Below are 22,251 nucleotides of genomic sequence, written 5' to 3'. Positions count from 1 at the left end.
GAAGTCAGCTATTTGGCCCATTGAGTCTTCTCTGCCATTCAATGAGATCATGGTTGATCTACCTGCCTTTCCCCTTAAACACTTTATTCACTTCCTATGCGAAAATCTATCTAACAGTGTCTTAAATATATTTAATGAGGTATCCTCCATTGTTTCTCTGGGCGGAAAATTCCATAGATTCTTGGCAAAGGCAATTTCTCCTCATCTCTGTTCTAAATCTATTCCTCTAAATCCTGAATCTATTTCTCCTAGTTCCAGTCTCACTTACTGCTTCTATCTTATCTATCCCTTTCATAATTTTATATGTTAAGTTAATTTTATAATTTCAAGTGAATTCTACACAAGGAAATGGATTATTCTTTGTCCCGGCTGATATCAGGAATTCTTACAACAAATCAAGGAAGAATTATCACTCTAGTCCAAAGCAGAATTAATGTCAGGTATGAAAATCAGTATGCTAAACATTGTACAAGATTATACCAGTTTCATATTGTCTGACTTGTAGAAAAGTTAGTGCTAATTTTTGATGTATTATTTTAAAATTGAACAAATAGAAGGTCAAAACGATACAATAGGTTCATCCAGTACTTGGGTTTAAGCACTAACAATTAAAGTTTCATCCCTGTGTGGTGGGTTAAATTATTAAACTCACAAAACCCAGCCCCTTACATATTGCTGGGGTGATGAACACATTTCCATGACTTACATCCTACAACTGAAAGAAGAATATTCCCAGAGTATAGCAGAAAGCAAAAAATAGATGGTGTACCAAAGTAGTCTAAACTAAGCCCATGAAAGCTCAATTCTATGCTGAACCTAGCCTGAATGTGACCTTAGGTCACTTGGGACTTAAGCCTGGGGCAATATGTGGCTAGCAGAACAGTAAGGAATTCTCGTGACCATGTGGACTTCCTCCAGGTGCTCCAGTTTCTTCCTACATATATTTCAAAGATGTATAATTTATTGTAAGTAAGTTGTGGACATGCTTTCTTGGTGCTGGAAGCATGGTGATACTTGTGGGCTGCCCCCAGCAGATCCTAGAGCTGTGTAGGTTGTTGATGAAGACTACTCATTTCGCTGTGTTTTGATATACACATGACAAATAAAGCTAATCTTAAAAAAGAGGAAGGTATAAATGTGCCTCCCATTGTTCAGTAATGCAGGTGCACTCTGTGTGTTTTGGACATGATGACCCTACTGTAGGTACTTGTTTATAAAGAGAGCTCAGCATTCCAGTGGAGGTCCATACTTCATTGCAATAGACTGGTTTGAAAACAGGTAAATGGACACCTGAGCCTTTGTGCATATCTTCTGATAAAAGAGGTCTGAGTGCCAACTGATAGAGAGTATCTGTTTGCAGATCCTCTCATTGTCAGTCAGCTTAGCTATGACACAGGCAATATATACAACTCTCTTAAGTCTGCTTTAGTTAGCAGTTCTGATTGGTTTAATCCCCTCACTCCATTATGCAGCATAAGGAAGTGTGTCATTCTCATATCTGCAACTCTTCAAAGCAGTCTCCTCAGTACAGGTCTGTTTCAATCCTAGGTTCTAAGTTACATTATCCAGTCAGTAGTTTTACATTGTGGTAACATAGTGTGAACTTCTGGACAGTTCATTGAAAGAAAAAATTTATATGTTGATTTTTCATGTCTCATAAAATCTCATAGTTTTCTCTTATTAGTTTCAAAAATAGTGTTTTTTTAATGTTGGCTGATACAGGATCCATTTTTATTGTATCTAAACCCCACAAAAAGTATTGGAGGTGGATGGGCAATTAATGTTATTTTGCTTGAAGGAAGAATCCTGGTAGCAGACCTGGATGGTTAATCTCTTCAGTTGTTGTTGGCCTTAAAATCAACTTGAATAAACTAAATGAATATTGTTTATATTCAAAAGATACCATCCCTTCTTCAACAAAGTGTTGAAATTAGGTTGCATATTTCCTGGCAGAACAGGAACCCAAATGTTTATACTTAAATGTAAAGGTTATAGGTTCAAGTTTAATTGGTTCAGCACAACATTGTGGGCCAAAGGGCCTGTTCCTGTGCTGTACTGTTCTATGTTCTACATTTGCAAACTAATTTTAAAGTAGCATAGGCATAAAATGTCACAAATGTTTATCCAGCTTCCTCACGGGTTTCTGCATGGGCTTACAAATAGTAAGAACCTTTACTTGCTGTTTGAAAAATGACAGCAGCTGAATAGTGTAGCAGGATATACACTACAAGTTACTGCCTAATGATTGCTTCATTGCAAAATGAACTTGTTCCTCTCAGAACATTGCTTACGTATTACTGTGGTTTTGTATTCCATTTGTCTATCTTTGTCACAAGACACAAGTGGGTCACTTATAGTTAATTTTTTCTGTGTTGCTAAGCTGGCTTTAGATAGGATATGTAGGTTACTAACAAAACAACAGCGGCATTTGTTTTGTTCATTGATCATTGTACATAATTAATAGTCTATAAATTTGCCAATGACATATCTGTTGTTGGCAGAATCTCAGAAGGTGACTAAGATGCATACAGGGAGTGAGATGGATCCGCTAGTTGAGTGGTGCTACAACAAGCACCTTGCACTCAACGTCAACAAGACAGGGGAACTGACTGTGAACTTCAGGAAGGGGAAGTCAGGATAACATATACCAGTCCTCAACAAGGAGTCAGCAGTGCAAAGGTTCCTGGATGTCAACATCCCTGGGCCAAACATATTAATACAGTTAAGAAGGCAAGGTAGCACCTACAGTATATTTTGTTCGGAATTTGTGGAAATTTGGTACGTCAAAGGCTCTGGAAAATTTCTATAGATGTATCATGAAGAGCATTCTGACTGGTTACGTTACCATCTGGCACAGAGGCAGCAATGCACAGGAGTGGGAAAAAGTGCAGAGGGTTGTAATCTCAACTAGCTCCATCATGGGCACTAGCCTCCCAATCATCGAGAGCATCTTCAATAGGTGATCCCTCAAGAAAGCAGCATTCATTATTACGACCATGTCATTTACATCGGTAGTGCACAAGTGGAACAGGTCAAATGCTTTAAGTTCCTCGAGGTCAATATCACAAATGATCTGACTTGGTCCAACCAAGCAGAGTCCACTGCCAAGAAGGCCCACCAGCGCCTTTACTTCCTGAGAAAGCTAAAGAAATTTGGCCTGTCTCCTAAAACCCTCACTAATTTTTATAGATGCACCGTAGAAAGCATTCTTCTGGGGTGCATCACAACCTGGTATGGAAGTTGTCCTGTCCAAGACCGGAAGAAGCTGCAGAAGATCGTGAACACAGCCCAGCATATTACACAAACCAATCTTCCGTCCTTGGACTCACTTTACACCGCACGCTGTCGGAGCAGTGCTGCCAGGATAATCAAGGACACGACCCACCCAGCCAACACACTTTTCATTCCTCTTCCCTCTGAGAGAAGGCTCAGGAGCTTGAAGACTCGTACAGCCAGATTTGGGAACAGCTTCTTTCCAACTGTGATAAGACTGCTGAACGGACCCTGACCCGGATCTGGGCCGTACCCTCCAAATATCCGGACCTGTCTCTCGGTTTTTGGTACTATCTTACTTTCCCTTTTCTTTTTTCTATTTATGATTTATAATTTAAATTTTCACTATTTACTATCGATTTCTACTCCAGGGAGCGCAAAGCACAGAATCAAATATCACTGTGATGATTGTACGCTGTAGTATCAATTGTTTGGTGACAATAAAGTTAAGTAAAGTAAAGAAATGGGGGGGGAGTGCGTTGGGAACGGAACCAAATGCAAGACACAGATACTGAAGTACTAGGAACAGGAACGGTAAAAACTAAATGACGGGACAGGGCACAGACTAGGCTAGGGAAGCAGGATGAGGGACTGGGAACAAGGAGCCTGGGCATGGACTCTGAGCCAGAGACTGGACAAGGACCCAGAACCTGGGTCTTGACTCGGGCTCGGACCCCAAAACCAGGCGAAGACATGATGAGACTTGGGTTCTTGGAGACCAGGTGAAGACGTGACAAGGCTTGGGTTCTTGGAGGCTAGACGAGGACATGACAGGGCGAGGGTACTTCGAGGCAACTCCTGGGCAGGACACGGGACTCCACCCCATGGAGGCAAGGACAAGGAGGGATAGACCCAACCGCAGGGTAACGGCAAATGGCCTGGCTTACCCGGTGGAGGCAAGGGACAGGAAGGGACAGAACCAACCACAGGGTAACAGCAAACGGCCTGGCTTACCCGATGGAGGCAAGGGATAGGAAGGGACAGAACCAACCACAGGGTAATGGCAAATGGCCTGGCTTACCCAACGGAGGCAAGGGACAGGAAGGGACAGACCGCAGGTAACGGCAAATGGCCTGGCTTACCCGACGGAGGCAAGGGATAGGAAGGGACTGAACCAACCACAGGGTAACGGCAAACGGCCTGGCTTACCAGATGGAGGCAAGGGATAGGAAGGGACAGAACCAACCACAGGGTAATGGCAAATGGCTTGGCTTACCCAACGGAGGCAAGGGACAGGAAGGGATTGAACCAACCACAGGGTAACGGCAAACGGCCTGGCTTACCCGACGGAGGCAAGGGACAGGAAGGGATAGAACCAACCGCAGGGTCACGGCAATCGGCCTGGCTTACCCGACGGAGGCAAGGGACAGGAAAGGAGCTAGGTCTGGGGTGGCTCCAAGACTTGAGGCGGCCAGTAACCTTGGTGGGCTACAGAACAGCCAAATCCATATCTCGATGACTGCACTAGCCTTCAGTTGTTGGGTTGCTCCAAGGGGAGACTGACGAGGTGACCCAGCAACCACACTCGATCCTAGGGCACTTCTATTCCCAGACCCAAGATGAGCACCGAAACAATGAACATCCGGAAGACCCAGAGTCCGCAGACCGGACTGTGAACCGGAATGCGGACTTCGGACCGGACCATGACAGACCATCCAGGACATACCTCTCTTCTTATTATTCCCATCAGGTAGGAGATGCAGGAGCCTGAAGACACACACACTCAATTTTTAGGGGCAACTTCTTGCCCTCTGCCATCAGATTTCTGAACAGTCCATGAACCCATGAAAACCACCTCACTATTTTGCTCTTTTTTGCATTTTTATTTAATATACTTCTTACCGTAACATAGTATTTTTATTTGTTACACTGTACTGCTGCTGCTGCACAACAAATTTCTTGACATTTGTCAGTGATAGTAAATCTGATTCTGGTGTATTTGTACTGACAGAAGATCCCATATAAGATTCTATTTTGCAAAATGAATGCACATGGGTTTGGGGGCAAAATCAGTTCCTTGACAGGAAACTCTCACTGGGAATACAGCAGTGATTCTGCCATGTGGAATGTGGATTGTTCTGCCACATTCCTGACTTGAGCTATGTATCTTATTCCATATATCCATCATACTCTGTGTGGAAAACCTTACCCCTCAGATTTCCTTGGATTGTGTAGAGACAACACTGGTGATGTTTTTCTAGTATTTTGAGGTGCCTATTGCAAGTAATCTAGAACTTGGAAACATTTTAGCAGGGATCTCTGTTGTCCTCAGATATGAGTTTTAAGCCAGGATTAAGGTATTGATGTTAAAATACCCTTTTCCTTAGTTGACTAAGGGCCGTGCTAGCATATGGAAGACCATGGTGAATTTCTCATCAATGTCTGCTTTCACTGTGAAGTGGCTCCCAAGCATGAAAAATTTTCTGTTACATGAGGTTACTGCTGTGTAACGAGGACAAATTGGACAATCCTTTTCCTTGTTGATATTGAGTGCAAGGCCATTCATATCTTATGTTCTTCTGTACAGTATATGGGAATAAGGATTTGAGGATTTTGAGCCAAGTCTCCTTTATTAAATGTCCTTAAAATTGTTTCAATGTCCTAGTAAAGTATCAGTAATCATAAACTGGAAGAAGACAGGTTGACAGGTTTTTATCAAATTGTGAATTGAGGATATATAAAATAGAAAGTGTTGACAGGAAGTAATTGTGATTCATTGGAAATAAACACCATAGAGTGATATATAATGCTCCAAAACGCTAGGATACCCAAGATAGAGAGGTACTAGCGTGTGGTGACAAAATGTTGCGGAGAGAGAATCATCATGATAGATGGTCAGTTTGGAGAGACTTTGGAAGCTTGTAGTCATAGACAGTTGGCAGTTGGTAGAGACTGTGATAATGATGGAGATTTAGGGTGGAGAGGAATTTCAGGGGCCAGATAATAGCTATTTAAGGGATGGGGAGAAAGAAAGACTCTTGAGATCCGTCAGTGATGGGTGTTGGTGTTGAGGGTGTTTGGTGGTAGCAAAGGGTGTAAAGTGTTTGCCATCTCTCACAATTGAGATACTAGGTTTCTACATTTTTACCACCAGAAAAAACAGTTTAAAAATTTCCATATTATGCACTATTTGCTAGATCCTTTACCACAATTAGCTATATATATCCGACGTTGTGTTTTATGTCCTCTTTATAGTTTTCTCTCCCAGCCAGCTTTGCTTAATCTGCAGAGTGAACAGTCACACCTTCAAACCTTTCATCAAAATCATTTACATACATTGTAAACAGTTGAGAACCCCCTAGCTGCACCAACCCTGTGGTGCACCACTATAAAGTCTTACCAACCTGAAAGTAATCCATTCGTGCCTGTTCTATTTTCCTGTTAGCCAGCCAGTCCTCACTAAGTGCTGGTTCCTACACTACAAACTTTTATTTGCCACAGTAATCTTTGTGGCTTCTTATCAACACCATGGAAGAGGTTGGTTTGAGTTTTATAATCTAATTAAGTCCCAATCTGGTGCTGCACCAGGATGACCAGGTTTCCTATCAGTGGTCAACAACAGTTTCTTCCAAAACAATGAGTTCAAAGTTTTCCTGTTGTGACAGGGTCCTGAATTACCCCTATGAACTGTGCTTTTGAAAAGAGAGAGAGAGAGAGATTTAACACCGACATCTTGTTTTGAAAAGAGAGAGAGAGAGATGAAGACTAACTTTTGGATTTCTGCTGAGTTGGAAAGAGAGAGCACCGAGCAGCTCGTAAGTCGCTATGGTGACCGAGGGCGGCGTTATTTGATGGACAATCAATGTTATAGTTTCTCTGGAGTGTGTTTATACTTTCCAAGGACATTGCCTGCTAGTGCATTTTGTGAGGGAGTCCTGAAGTACCCCTATTAACTGTGCTTTTCTAAAAGAGAGAGAGAAAGAGAGAGAGAGACGAAGATTAACTGTAGGACTGTCACTTTAAGAACTGGTTAACTTTTGGATGTCTGCTGAGTTGGAGAGAGATGGCACCGAGCCCCTCAAAAGTTGCTATGGTGACTGAAGACAGGTTGTTGATTCTACTTCAAGGACAGTTCACCTGCTTGTGCATTTCTTCACAGAGGGAGGAAGGAGGAGTTATTTGAATGTCAGGAGGTACCCAGAACAGTGAGATAAATAGGAGGTCAGATGATACAGACCTCAGACACATTCTGGACACTGAATGAGCATTGTTGTGCCTGCAGGGAAAGTGGGTTTTGGAGGATCGATCCATTGTTCTTGCAGTGGAAAGAAGGGAAAAGGAGTTGACTGGTGGGGAGTTGTCCATGTGTCCACCCTTGCCTGGGGGATAGCTCCACCACAGAAAACTGATACCCTTTGTTAAAGTGACAGTCGGTGACTTTTAAAGGAATTTGAAGGACAGCAAGAAGATCGACGGCGTCAGCTCACCTGAAGACTCAAACCTCTCCCTCTCTCTCTCTCTATCACTATTCAACTCAATAACACGAACTGAACAGAACTGAACTTTACTCATCATCGTAAGACTGTATCTTTTTACCCCTAGACTTAAAGAAGCTTGGTTTTTCATACATATATTTCCACACTTAGTGATATACTTACTTATATATATAATCATTGCTAACTTGTCTGATTTATCTACATTTATATTACTGTATTGCGTAGTTACTAATAAATATTATTAGTTTATAGCAATACTGGACTCCAAAGTGTTTTCTATTTCTGCTGGTTCTTTATTCCCGTCACGGGGTACGTGACATAAATTGGGGCCTGCATCTGCGATATGAACAAATTGGTCGGGAGGCTGGTTTGAATTGATTGGGGAAAATTCCTTTTGATTTGGTTGTGTGGAAATACAGCAGAAATAGATGTTAGGGACTTTCTGAAATCACCAGACCCGGTGACTTTGAAGTTAACTAAAAAGGATGATGTGCGGGACATTGCTAAAGAATTGAGAATTGAGGTAAAGAAGGGTATGACTAAGGGAGAAATTCAAAGAAAAATAGTTGAATATTATATTTCAACGAAGCAGTTTACTGAGGATGTGTTGAAAATGTTCATGGAAGGTAAACCTATTGAGGATGAGCTTCAGCTTCTGTTGGAAAAATTAAAGATGGAGCAATTGAAATTAAAACAGTTCAAGAGAGAGGCTGGAGAGGCAGAAAGACAGAGACAGCTCGAGAGGGAGAAATGGCAACGTGAAGATCACTGGCAGAAAGGCAGAGACAGTTTAAAAGGGAGAGGTTGCAGCAAAAAGGTTTAATGTCGGACCCTGATGATTTTTACAGCTTGGAAGGGCTTGTTTTGTGTGATGAATTTACAAGTTGTGTTCCTGATAGGTAAGGGCATACCCAGTTGCAGAGGGTGCCGTTACCTTGAAGGGGTTTGATAAGAAAGCAGATGAAGAAGTTTTAACCCACGATGTTGAGTTTACTCCAGAAAAGAGTTTGCCAGAAAATAGCTGGAAGGTTCGGGGTGACCTTGAATTTGAAACTGGGACAAGTGATGACAGCCCAGAGGAGGCAGCTGTTCCGATTGAATGTGTTCAGGTTGTGGAAGTACCTGTGAGTTCACAGGATTCTGAACCTTATGTTGAGGCTCAGTTAAAGTCTGAAGTGTCTTGAAAAGGAGTGCAGTTTTTGTGTGTCAGATGATCTAGGTTCAGTGAATAAGAGGTTAACTGTGGAATGCGAGGATTCTCAGTCATTTGTAGTAGACCGTGTTTTAAAAGCTGGTGAGGTCAGTGTTGCTGAAAATAATGGCAAAAGTGCTGTTCCTGGACTTTTGGATAAAGTGCTGGGAAAGGTTGGATTGGTTGCGCGACCTTTGACCCTGCTTGCAGGACAGAAGCCTGCTGAGAAAAGATGAGATGCTCTGTGGAATTTTGTTTGGACATTTGGAAGTAAATACCTGCAAGGTCATAACATTATTCAGTGTGATGTTGTGGAGGAAAAGAAGAATTGTTATGGTTTTGGAGTGGAAGTTGCTATGGAAGCAAGTCGTAGTGAAGATGGAGAAAGTTGATAAAGAGATTATTTGGCCTCTTTCATAATGTATACGTGATTCTCATCCGCCTGATAATGGTACTGAGTTTTATAAACAATGGAGGCATGTTGACACCTCTCCAAGATAGGAGTGTTTCAGCAATTCGGCTGATGGATAAGTGTGGTAAACAATATATATGTTGTAACTGGGTTAACTGTCTGGACACGCCCCTCTGCAGACTGCCCCTGTGGCTCCTCCCACAGAATCCTGTATAAAGGTGTTTCGCCTTGCCCCTCCCCCTCAGTCCAGGGGCAGACACTCACCGTGGAGGTCGTATTGTACAGCGAATAAAAGCCTTTCAGTATTTTACCAAACCTCAGTCTTTTGGAGTTATTGAAGGTGCTTCAATTTTATTCGCTGTACATTTTAAAGCATGGAACATGCACTAAGACCAGACAAATTAGACCTCGATCCGCAAACACCTGAAGCTGGAAACGCTTCGAACTCTGGCTGGCCTGCTTCGAAGCGTATCTAGAGGAGATTAAAGCGACCGACCCCGTAGCGAAGCGCAGAGTTCTACTCTCCAGGGTCAGTCCACGGGTCTATTCGCTGATCAGAGACCAGCCGAACTACGACAGCGCAATGAACGCACTCAAAGGACAATACCTGCGGCCGATAAACAGTGTCTATGCTCGGCACCACTTAGCGACTCGGCAACAACGCCCCGGGGAATCGAGTGCTGAGTTCATCCAGGCACTACAGACGCTCGTGCGGGCCTGCAGTTGCCAGGAGCTGACGGCGGCGCAGCATGCAGAACTCCTAGTGAGAGACGCCTTCGTCACCGGGACCAGGTCAGTGTATGTGCGCCAGCAGCTGCTGGAAAAAGCCGATCTTACCTTAAGTTCGGCAATCGAGCTGGCCGATACGCTGGAGGCCGCTCTGCACAACTCTGAGGCTCTCCAGGCACGCGATCCCCCAATGGTCTCGTGGGCGCCGCAGTCCCCGCAACCCGCCGGCAAGTCGACCTCGGTTGCCGCCAGTCGCGAGTCCGCAAAGTGCTACTTCTGCGGCCTGGAGAAGCACCCCTGGAAACACTGCCCGGCCCGACAAGCTACCTGCTCCAGCTGCGGAAAGAAGGGCCACTTTGCCAAGGTCTGTAGGTCCAAACCACGAGCAGGATCGAGCAGCGCGACGTGCAGGACGTGGGGGTCGCCATCTTGCCTGCTGCCATCTTCCCTGCACGCTGCCATGTGCGAGACATGGGGGCCGCCATCTTCCCTGCACGCCGCCACCACGTGCAAGACATGGGGGAGGCCATCTTGGTCGGCGCCACCTCCCACCGCCTACGACCAACGGGTGCTCACGGGGCACCCCACCGCGCCGGACCAAGACAGCGACCCAACCCTGGCTTCCATGACCCTCGACCAAAGCGCTCCCCACCAGCTCGCAAGGTCAATGATGGACATCCTGGTGGAGGGGCGCAGGACAAGCTGCCTGTTTGACATGGGCAGCACGGAGCGTTTTATCCACCCAGACACGGTGCAGCATTGCGGACTCATGATACAGCTGGTAAGTCAGAGGGTCACCATAGCTTCCGGGTCACATACAACAGACATCCGGGGGGGTTGTGTAGCGACGCTAGTGGTGCAGGGCACAGAATATCGAGACTTTACGTTACTGGTCATGCCTCAACTGTCTGCCCCTGTGCTGTTGGGGCTCGACTTCCAGAGCCACCTGAAAAGCGTGACAATGAAGTATGATGGGCCCCTCCCACCAATTACTGTCATAAATCCCCAGTTTTGCAGAGATATGTCTCGTACCCCGCTACTGACCACCCCCACACTCCGACCCGCACATCCCACCCAACACCATGCCAACTGCCACTACCGACACACACCACTCCACCCTCAGGATCCCTGCCCTACCGCTGTTCGCCAAGCTGACCCCCGACTGTAAACCTGTGGCAACTAAAAGCAGGAGGTACAGTGCGGGGGACAGAGCTTTCATTAAGTCGGAGGTGCAGCGGCTGCTCAGGGAGGGGGTCATTGAGGTAAGCACAAGTCCTTGGAGGGCCCAGGTGGTCATTATTTGGAACAGGGAGTAAAATAGGATGGTCGTGGACTATAGTCAGAGCATCAATAGGTTCACACAACTCGACGCTTACCCTCTGCCCCGCATCGCGGATATGGTCAATCAGATAGCACAGTAGAAGGTGTACTCGACCATAGACCTAAAATCCGCTTACCATCAGCTCCCCATCCGCCGGGAGGACTGCCCTTACACCGCCTTTGAAGCGGTCGGCAGGCTTTATCAATTCCTGTGCGTCCCCTTCGGTGTCACGAATGATGTATCTGTCTCCCAGAGGGAAATGGACCGGATGGTGGACCTGTGCCAAATGAAGGCCACGTTCCCATATCTGGATAACATCACCATCTGCGGTCATGACCGGCAGGATCACGACAACAACTTCCAAAAATTTCTCCAAGCGGCCAAAGCTTTCAACCTCACCTATAACAAGGACAAGTGTGTATTCAGGACCACCCAACTTGCTATCCTTGGGTGTGTTGTGGAGAATGGAGTCATTGGCCCTGACCCCAACCATATGCGCCTCTTCCCAACACCCTCAGAGCCCTCAAAAGGTGCCTGGGCTTCTTTTCATATTACGCCCAATGGGTCTCTAACTATGCAGACAAGGCCCACCCCCTGGTCAAGTCCGCCACATTCCCCCTCTCTGCCAAGGCCCGCGCGGCCTTCAGCCGCATAAAAGGGGACATTGCCAAAGCAGCAATGCATGCGGTGAATGAGGCCATTCCCTTCCAAGTAGAGAGTGACGCCTCCGACTTTGCGCTGGCTGCTACCCTCAACCAGGCAGGAAGTCCAGTGGCGTTCTTCTCCTGTACCCTTCAAGGCCCTGAAATTCGGCACTCCATGGTGGAGAAAGAGGCCCAGGCCATAGTGGAAGCTATTAGGCACTGGAGGCACTATCTTGCCGGCAAAAGATTCACCCTGCTAACTGACCAGCGCTCAGTCGCATTCATGTTTAATAATCAACAGCGGAGCAAAATCAGAAATGATAAAATTCTGAGATGGAGAATCGAACTGTCCATCTACAACTATGCCATCATATACAGGCCTGGGAAGCTCAACGAGCCCTCGGATGCCCTATCCCGGGGAACATGCGCCAGCGCGCAGATCGACCGGCTATACGCCCTACATGTAGATCTTTGCCACCCAGGGGTCACCCAGCTTTTCCACTTCGTGAAAGCCCGGAACCTGCCTTACTCTCTGAGGAGATCAGGACGATGGCCAGGGACTGCCAAGTCTGTGCAGAGTGCAAACCACACTTCTACCGACCCGAAAAGGCACAACTCATCAAGGCACCTGCCCCTTTGAGCGACTGGGTGTCGACTTTAAGGGCCCCCTTCTCTCTACCGACCACAATGTGTACTTTCTTAACGTTATTGACGCATACTCGCGGTTCCCCTTCGCCATCCCCTGCTCTGGCACCACTACCACGCCAGTTATAAAAGCCCTGCGCAAGCTATTCACTCTGTTTGGATACCCATGCTATATCCACAGTGACAGAGGGCCCTCGTTTATGAGTGACGAGCTGTGCCAGTATCTACTGGCTAGGGGAATTATAACTAGTAGGACCACGAGCTATAATCCCCGGGGGAATGGACAGGTGAAGCAGGAGAATGATCTTAGCCCTCAGGTCAAAGGGACTGCCGGTCTCCCGCTGGCAGGAGGTCCTTCCCGAGGCACTCCACTCCATCCGCTCCCTGTTATGCACAGCCACCAATGCCACCCCTCACGAGCGGCTCTTTTCTTTTCCCAGAAAGTCAACCACTGGAACCACCCTACCAACTTGGCTGACATCCCCGGAGCCAGTGCTGCTCCGGAAACATGCGAGGAGCAATAAATACTCCCCGATGGTCGAGAGGGTTCACTTACTTCACGCGAACCCTCAGTATGCCTACGTGGTTTTACCTGATGGACGGGAGGACACGGTCTCCATCTGCGACCTGGCGCCCGCAGGAGAACCGGGCCCCTACCCTGAACACTCCGTGGTGACTATTGACCCCGTACCCACCGATGTATGTACCCACGAGACACCGCGCACTCCAAGCCCTACACAGACACCACACCACACTCCCATACCGGGTGTGACGCACACGCACGAGGGATTAACAACGCCTAACGTGCTGACACCTGAAGTCAGGCCGGAGCCAGCACAACCGCCATCGCTAATGCAATCACCGCCGGTGCTACATAGATCACAGCGACGGACTCGACCGCCTGATAGACTTAACCTGTAAATATACTTGTTGTAAATATTGTCAGTCACTTCACCCTGCGGGACTCTTTTTTTAGAAAAAGGAGGGGTGAATGTGGTAAACCATATATGTGTTGTAACTGGGTTAACTGTCTGGACACGTCCCTCTGCTGACTGCCTCTGTGGCTCCTCCCACAGAGTCCTGTATAAAGGTGTTTCACCTTGCCCCTCCCCCTCAGTCTGGGGGCAGGCACTCACCGTGGAGGATGTACTGTACAATGAATAAAAGCCTTTCGGTATTTTACCAAACCTCAGTATTTTGGAGTTATTGAAGGTACTTCAATAAGGCTGTTCAGCTGAGGAGTAAGCAGCCTGTTGAGGCCTACGATAGCAAAACCAGAGGTTTAAATTATAATGATGTGTCACAGACTTTTCTGCCTTCCAGATTTCAGCAGGACTTAGAGGGTAGTGCAGCTGATAAGAGTAAGGTGTATGAGAAAGGTTTGTCCTTATTGAGGAAGGAATTTACAGAGGAACAGAAGCGAGATTCTGAAATGGTGGCTTTAAGGGAGATAGCTCTCATATGAGAGGAGGTTCAGAGAGAGTTAGTAGGACATTACCTTAAAGATAGGGTGTTGATGAGGAGGTGGAGACTAGCCACAGTGCCTGCAAGTCACGTGGTGGTTCTGGAAGGTTACAGGGCTGAAATTTTAAACGTGGCTTACAGTATGCCTTTAGGTGGACATCATGGAGTGAGAGAGACAGTGAATAGGATTATGAAGGAATTTTACTGGCCTAGTTTAAGGAAGGATATTGTGAATTGTAACATACCTGTCAAGGTGAGGTTATTCAGTATGTGTTAATAATTGTGTGTGCTGTGTCTAGGTTCCCTGAAGCAGTGTCTTTTGAAGACACCGAGGTCAAGACTGTGGTGACTGCATTCAGAAAGTTCTATACACTGGTAGGTCTGCCCAGAGAAATTCAGTGTGACCAGGGCAGTAACTTTACTTCTAGAGCATTCCAGGGGATAGTTAGAGAAGTGGAAGCTAAGCACATGGTGTCATCTACATATCACACAGAGTCCAAGGGAGGCTTGGAACGGCTCAACTCAACTCTTAAGACCATGATTAAAACACATTATGTGAGAAATGGGAAAAATTGGGATGAGGGGATTCCCCTCCTCTTATTTATTGTTGGAGATTCAATTCAGAAGGCAGTGAAGCGTAGTTTGTTGGAACCTGTGTTCAGTTACAGGCCAAAAGGACCTTTGATACCTACTCAGAGAACTATGGACTGATTTAGAAATATGTGTCAGTGTGTTTAATTATGTTTTCAAATTCTGGAAGGGGTTTAGTAAGCTTTGTGACTTTGCCAAGGAAAGTTTACAAAATGGTCGAGTCAAAATAAGACACTTGTTTGCTAGAATAGCAGCTGGGAGAATTGTTATGGAACAAAATGGAGTCATGGAATCTGATAAAGGAGTGGAAAAGCATGTTTACCCACTGAATCTAGACTCACCGAGATATCAGAATTCCATTGTTTTGGAAAATATTACTGATAAGGTCCATCAGTTGGACCCAAAACCGCAAAAACAAGTAAAAGGACTAATTGGCATTTTGAAATGGTGCGCAGGTGCAGTGCATCACATCATAACTTCAGCCCCGCCTATGAAATGGCATCTTCACAGAGTGAACTTTGAGAAAAGTAAAATGGTTGAAGAAGGAATTGGAAACAGGAAAGAACGAAGAAAGAGAATGGATGACCGTATTGGTCGAGTGGGGAAGGCTAAATACCTTATTAAGATTGACTTGTTTAAGGGATACTGGGGTGTTCCTTTAACAGAGAGGGCTAAAGAGATATCAGCATTTGTGACACCGTCTAGACTGTATGAGTACAATATTTTACACTTTGGGATGAAGAATGCTCCAGAGACATTTTAAAGAATGATCAGTTCTGAGATGGAAGGTTAGAAAGCACAGGAGTTCATATCAATGATTTAGTGGTCTGAAATGACACGTGGGAAGAGCATATTGCAGCGGTAGAAAAACGGTTTGACAGACTTTCCAAGGCCAATTTTACTGTGAACCTCACTGAAAGTGAGTTTGGCCATGCCACTGTTATTTATCTTGGCTACGTAGTAGGCCAAAGCCAACTGGCTCCTGTATAGGCCAGGGTTCAAGCTGTTGCTGAGGTTCCTGTTCTGACCAGTAAGAAAGCTTTAAGAAGGTTTTTAGGAATGGTTGGGTATTATCATAAGTTATGTAAGAACTTTGCTAACATCGCTCTCCCCCTAACAAAACTCCGAGGGAAGAGTGAAAGATTTGTATGGAATGATCTTTGCCAGGAGGCATTTGAATGTCTGAAAACCATCCTGTGTTATCATCCTGCGCTCAAGGCACCTGATTTTTCCAAGCCATTTTCTATAGCCATAGATGTTAGTGACGCAAAGTACTGTTACAGGACATTGAACGTCCAGTAGCTTATTTCTCAAAGAACCTTAATGTACACCAGAAAAATTATTCAACTGTTGAAAAGGAATTACTAGCGCTTATTCTGGCCTTACAACATTATGAGGCCTATGATCAGAGACCTCGAAATCTTTCTGTTGCCCAGACACCACTTGTGGTTTACATGGGTTATAATCCGTTGATGTTTCTAACTAAGAAGAAGGATAAGAATAGAAGATTGTTAAATTGGAGTCTGATATTGCAGGAATGTGACTTAAAAATCAAACATGTGAAAAATACTGACCAATGTTATTGCTGATTAGTTATCCAGATATTAAATTGGAAATTGTACGCATTTTTGCTCAGTCATCTGATGATTTTACCTGTATTGTTTCAAACTCTGTAATTTATATTTAGACAAAAAACCCGTCTTCGTCAATTTTTTTTTCTCTGAGGAAGGGGAGTGTGAGGGGATCCTGAAGTACCCCTATTAACTGTGCTTTTGTAAAAGAGAGAGAGAGAGACAAAGATTAACTGTGGGACTGTCACTTTAAGAACTAGTTAACTTTTGGATGTCTGCTGAGTTGGACAGAGATGGCACCGAGCAGCTCGAAAGTTGCTATGGTGACCGAAGACAGGTTGTTGATTCTACTTCAAGGACAGTTCACCTGCTTGTGCATTTCTTCACAGAGGGAGGAAGGAGGAGTTATTTGAATGTCAGGAGGTACCCAGAACAGTGAGATAAATAGGAGGTCAGATGATACAGACCTCAGACACATGTTCTGGACACTGAATGAGCATTGTTGTGCCTGCAGGGAAAGTGGGTTTTGGAGGATCGATCCATCGCTCTTGCAGTGGAAAGAAGGGAAAAGGGGTTGACTGGCGGGGAGTTGTCCATGTGTCCACCCACGCCTGGGGGTTAGCTCCACCACAGAAAACCGGTCCCCTTTGTTAAAGTCTCAGTCAGTGACTTTTAAAGGAGTTTGAAGGACAATGAGAAAATTGACGGCGTCAACTCACCTGAAGACTCAAACCTCTCCCTCTCTCTCTTTCCATCACTATTCAACTCAATACCATGAACTGAACTGAACTGAACTGAACTCATCATTGTAAGACTGTATCTTTTTACCCCTAGACTTAAAGAAACTTGGTTTTCATACATATGTTACCACACTTACTGATATACATATTTATATATATAAAATCATTGATAACCTGTTTGATTGATTTACATTTATATTACTGTATTGCGTGGTTACTAATAAATATTATTAGTTTGTAGCAATACTGGACTCCAAAGTGTTTTCTATTTCTGCTGGTTCTTTATTCCCATCACGGGGTATGTGACAATTTTTACACAGACAAAAGAGTTATTTGAATGACAGTTGGTACTCAGTACGGTGAGATAAATAGGTCAGATGATAGACCTGCGGCACATGTTTTTGGACACTGAATGAGCTTTGTTGTGCCCACAGAAAAAGTGGGTTTTGGAGGATCAACCAGGCAGATCGATCAGTGGCTCTTGCAGTGTGAAAAGGGAGTGACCAGTGGGGAGTTGTCCATGTGTCCATCCTTGCCTGGGTTTATGGCTCCTCCACAGAAAAACGGTCCCCTTTGTTGAAGTCACAGTCAGTGACTTTTAAAGGATTTTTCGGAGGACAACGGGAAGATTGACAGTGTCAGCTCACCTGAAGACTCAAATCCCTCTCTCTCTCTCCATCACTATTCAACTCAATACCACGAACTGAACTGAACTTTAACTTTATTCATCATCGTAAGACTATCTACTTACCTCTAGACTTGAAGAAGCTTGGTTTTCCTATATATTCCACACTTACTTATATATAATCATTGCTAACCTGTTTGATTTATCTGCATTTTATATTACTGTATTGCGTAGTTACTATTAAATATTATTAGCTAATGGCAATATCGGACTCCAAAGTGTTTTCCATTTCTGCTGGTTCTTTAACCCGTCACGGGGTATGTGACACTGTAATATTTAAAAAAGGAGTATTGTGCACAAAATGATGCCCTGTAATCTGATACTGTAATTGATTTGAGGCACAGAGGTAATGTACATATGGAACTGCCCAGTTAAATTTCCAGTGTGACGAAAGATGACTTAGAAATGGTCTCTGTAGCAATTTACTTTAGGGGAGTGTTGTGTATGCAGCCTGGTTACACAACAGTGTTATTAATAAAAACGCTGGAGTTGGGAGCTAAGGTTCATGGTTCTTTACTGGCAGAAACTGAACTCGGCACACACGTACAGATCAATACGCGCCTAATAGCGTATGCTTAATATGCGCCTAATAGCGTATTCAATGATGTGTTACTAAAACATAAAGTAGTCCCTTATTCTAATGTAGGCTATACGGTACACTCCCTCCCCCCTTTTTATTTTAATAGTGTATCAACTTTTTTTTTCTGAGGCACTATGCTAAACAAATATATTTACCGTTAACATACAAATACCTACCATTTGTTTACTTAGTAACTTAATAATACCAAATTATAACAAAGTAATGTAATAATATCAAATTATAACAAACCTTTTCTTTACTTTTGGTCTAAGACCCATTTATAACTCAAGTCTCTGGGCGGGGGGTTTTCCCTAGCTTGTCCGGCACTGAAGCAAATAGGCCTTCACTCTATTGTCTGGAATAAATTAAACAATCCACAAATTGGCAGGTTCCAGCCATAAAGGGTAGTCACCTCCATCTTGCAAAGATGACAAAAATGAAATCCGTGAAAAGGTGAATGTTATTCTTAAAAATATGTACAATCATCAAAACTGAGATGGCATTGGAAAGTGTCTTTAAATAGTGTGTTCTTCAGTCTGTCAATAAACTTGTTTGTTTTAATACCGATTTCAATATAAAAGTCATGAAAAGTTGACCTCTGAGCATAGGGAGTTAAGAAGATGTGTGCCTCCAACTTGCTAAGAGTTCTAGGCAGCAGATCACCTCCATATAATGAAGACTCCTCTATGCAGCTGTCCTAGATATATATGCATCTTTGTGCTATCACTTGTCTTCCTTACCCATATCTCATTTGTTCCAACTGAGCTAATTACACAGCCAATCTTCGTATTCTCCTTAGATTCCAAATAGACAGCCTGACCTTTATGATACCATCTCTTATCGTAATATAACTTTCCATCTTCTAGTCGTGCTTCAAATCTTTGTGCTGGTGATTCAGCAGGAGTGCTGGGAAGATACTCAGGAGAAGGTGGAGATGCTGCTCTTTTCAGAAATTTAAGCTTATTGAGAATTTGCAGATCTTCCATTATCTGTTCATCTGTTAACAAGTAATTTAACAATCATCTGGCCAGCTCTTGGCTCCATCCCTCCCCCTCCTGTCTTCTCCTATCATTTTGGATCTCCCCCTCCCCCTCCCACTTTCAAATCTCTTACTAACTCTTCCTTCAGTTAGTCCTGACGAAGGGTCTCGGCCCGAAACGTCGACTGCACCTCTTCCTACAGATGCTGCCTGGCCTGCTGCGTTCACCAGCAACTTTGATGTGTGTTGCTTGAATTTCCAGCATCTGCAGAATTCCTGTTGTTAACTGCACAGGTGCAGGTTTTCGTCTTTTGTCTGTAATTGGAACAGGGTCATTGGATCTCCTCCTTAGTTTCCTAGTCATTATTGGCTTTACCTCTGTAGAATCTCCTGTGAGTTCCATTGTTAGCCTCTCATTCTCAATCATCTTTTTCTTCTAACACAATCTTTTTATCTTCAAATTCCTTCACTGCTGCTTTCTTCTCTTTAATATAATTCCTTTCCACTTGTTCTGTCTCCAGTTGCAGAAAAAGCTCTGCATTTTGTATTCTTTCCTTGTATTGTTATTCTAGTTTCTTCATCCTTTTCTGATACTCGTGCAAAGTGCCTTCCTGTAACTGCTGTAGCTGTCTTTTGAGAGATGTCAATTTCTCCTGGTACGTCTGCTCTGCTCTTTTACTTCCAGGTAGTCTTCATCATCCTGCTTATTGGCAATATCTGTTTCACTTGCATCCTCTGTATCTTCATCCGAGTCGTGGCCAGGGATACTGCATTCGTCCTCATCATTGACACTGTCTAGCTCCTCCTCCTCATTCTAATGGTCGGCAATAGGTGAGAGGAGAGCTGCGGACATCTTCCCCGCCGAGCTGCCGTCCTTTGTTGACACATCTTGATGGTGTGCCAATCCAACTGGATTTTCCTGAGCCATTCACGTCCTAGCGACGGTGGTCCTCCATTTTTCAGTACATAGAGGTTCAGCTGCTGTGTTTTGTCTCCATAGGTCACTGCCTCTTTAATTTTACCTTTGAGATGCACTTTCTATCCTTAGCAGTAATTTAATTGGTTTCAGAGGTATGTGAGAAAACAGTCGTTTGTAGTTGTGTACAGAGATCACTGTAAAAGCTGAGCCTATTTTCAGTCTCATGTCTGCCACTTGTGGAGTAATCCTTATTACTCTTCGATCATCTGTCTCTTTCACGCTGTGAAGTTGCAGACAAGACAATTCACTTCCGTGTGAGTCATTTTCATCAGAACTGCTTTCTTCCATTTTGTGTACATTATTGTGTTTTCCTTTCTGGGGCACTGAACCTTGAGTCCAAGCACTCTGCACTTAAAGACAAACCCCTTCAGTTTTTTGAGTGGAAAAAACGTGAGGAAGCAGGACAGAAGCAAGTGCTGAGAGCCACCACCTCCGCAAATGCTGCTTGTCTGAGAGCATCGTACTTAGTGGCTAGCCGTACTGCTAAGGCTAAGAAACGTCTGTTTGAGCAGCTTTGCGAGGAATTGGATGCAGAGCACAAATGCTTCTCTTATACACTGAAGTCAGGTGGCTATCAAGGGGGAGAGCCCTGGCTAGGAGTTTTGAGATAAGAGAGCAGCTACAGAGATTTCTTTCAGGAAAAAAGTCACCACTGGCAGCACACTTCAGTGACGAGGAGTGAATAGCAAAACTGGCTTATCTGTGTGACATCTTCAACCTGCTCAATGAACTCAATTTGTCACTTCAGGGGAGAATGACAATTGTCTTCAGGTTGGCAGATAAAGTATCTGCTTTCACAGCCAGACTGGAACTGTGGGGACGGCGAGTGGACAGGGGCATATTTGACATGTTCCCAACATTAGCTGGGATTTTGGGAGAGACTGAGGCTGCACCGTCTTTCACACAGCTGGTGCGCAAACACCTATCTTTGTTGTCGACAGAATGCGAGCGTTACTTCCCAACCGCAAATGATCCAAGACGTGCAAAGGAATGGGTCCGTGATCCATTTGTGAATGTCCCCGGTGAATCATCCATGTCAGCGCAGGAAGGAGATCAACTCCATGAGCTTGCAAATGATGGTGGGCTGAAAAGTATGTTTGACATAACATCTCTGCCGGCATTCTGGATCAAAGTCAAGGCTGAATATCCTGAGATAGCCACGAAAGCACTGAAAACATTGCTTCCATTTCCAACCTCATATCTCTGCGAAGCAGGGTTTTCTGCAATGAATGCAACGAAAACTAAATTACGGAATAGACTGGACATAAGGAACCCTCTTCGAGTATCGCTGTCTCCCATCACCCCTTGATGGCACCATCTCATTGCAGGGAAACAAGCCCAGGCCACCCACTGATTGAGTGATATTGGTGTGTTGCAATGATTTTATATGTTCATACGGGGAAAATATGTGCTGTGTGTTTAATACCCAAACGTTATTTAAAATGCTATAATGTTATTGACTTATAAGTGTCTTATAATTGACATATCACTGTATTCCTGCGAGGAAAATATGCGCTGCGTTTAATATTAAATTCATTAGATAAACCCTTTTAGAAATGAAATTCAGTATATTAGCCACGTATAAGTGACTTATAGTTGACTTATCACTTATATTCCGGTCGTGATTAACACCCCGCCCCCCCTACTGTCGGCTGGTCTGCAAGATTATTGTCAATATTAAACCAGTCCGTGGTGCAAAAACGGTTGGGGCCCCTAACTTAGACCATAAGACATAGGGGCAGAATTAGTCCGTTCAGCCCATTGAGTCTGCTCCGCCATTTCATCATGGCTGATCCTGGATCCCACACAACCCCATACACCTGCCTTCTCACCATATCCTTTGATACCCTGGCCAATCTGGAAACGGTCAACTTCTGCCTTAAATATACGCATGGTCTTGGTCTACACTGGAGCAGAGCATTCCACAGATTTACTACTCCCTAGACTAAAAAAAATCCTCCTTACCTCTAAACTAAAGGATCACCCCTCAATTTTGAGGCTCTGTCCTCT

The sequence above is a fragment of the Mobula birostris genome, chromosome 2 (assembly GCF_030028105.1).
Source record: "Mobula birostris isolate sMobBir1 chromosome 2, sMobBir1.hap1, whole genome shotgun sequence".
Classification (NCBI taxonomy): Eukaryota; Metazoa; Chordata; class Chondrichthyes; order Myliobatiformes; family Myliobatidae; genus Mobula; species Mobula birostris.
This window is presented reverse-complemented; position numbering follows the sequence as displayed.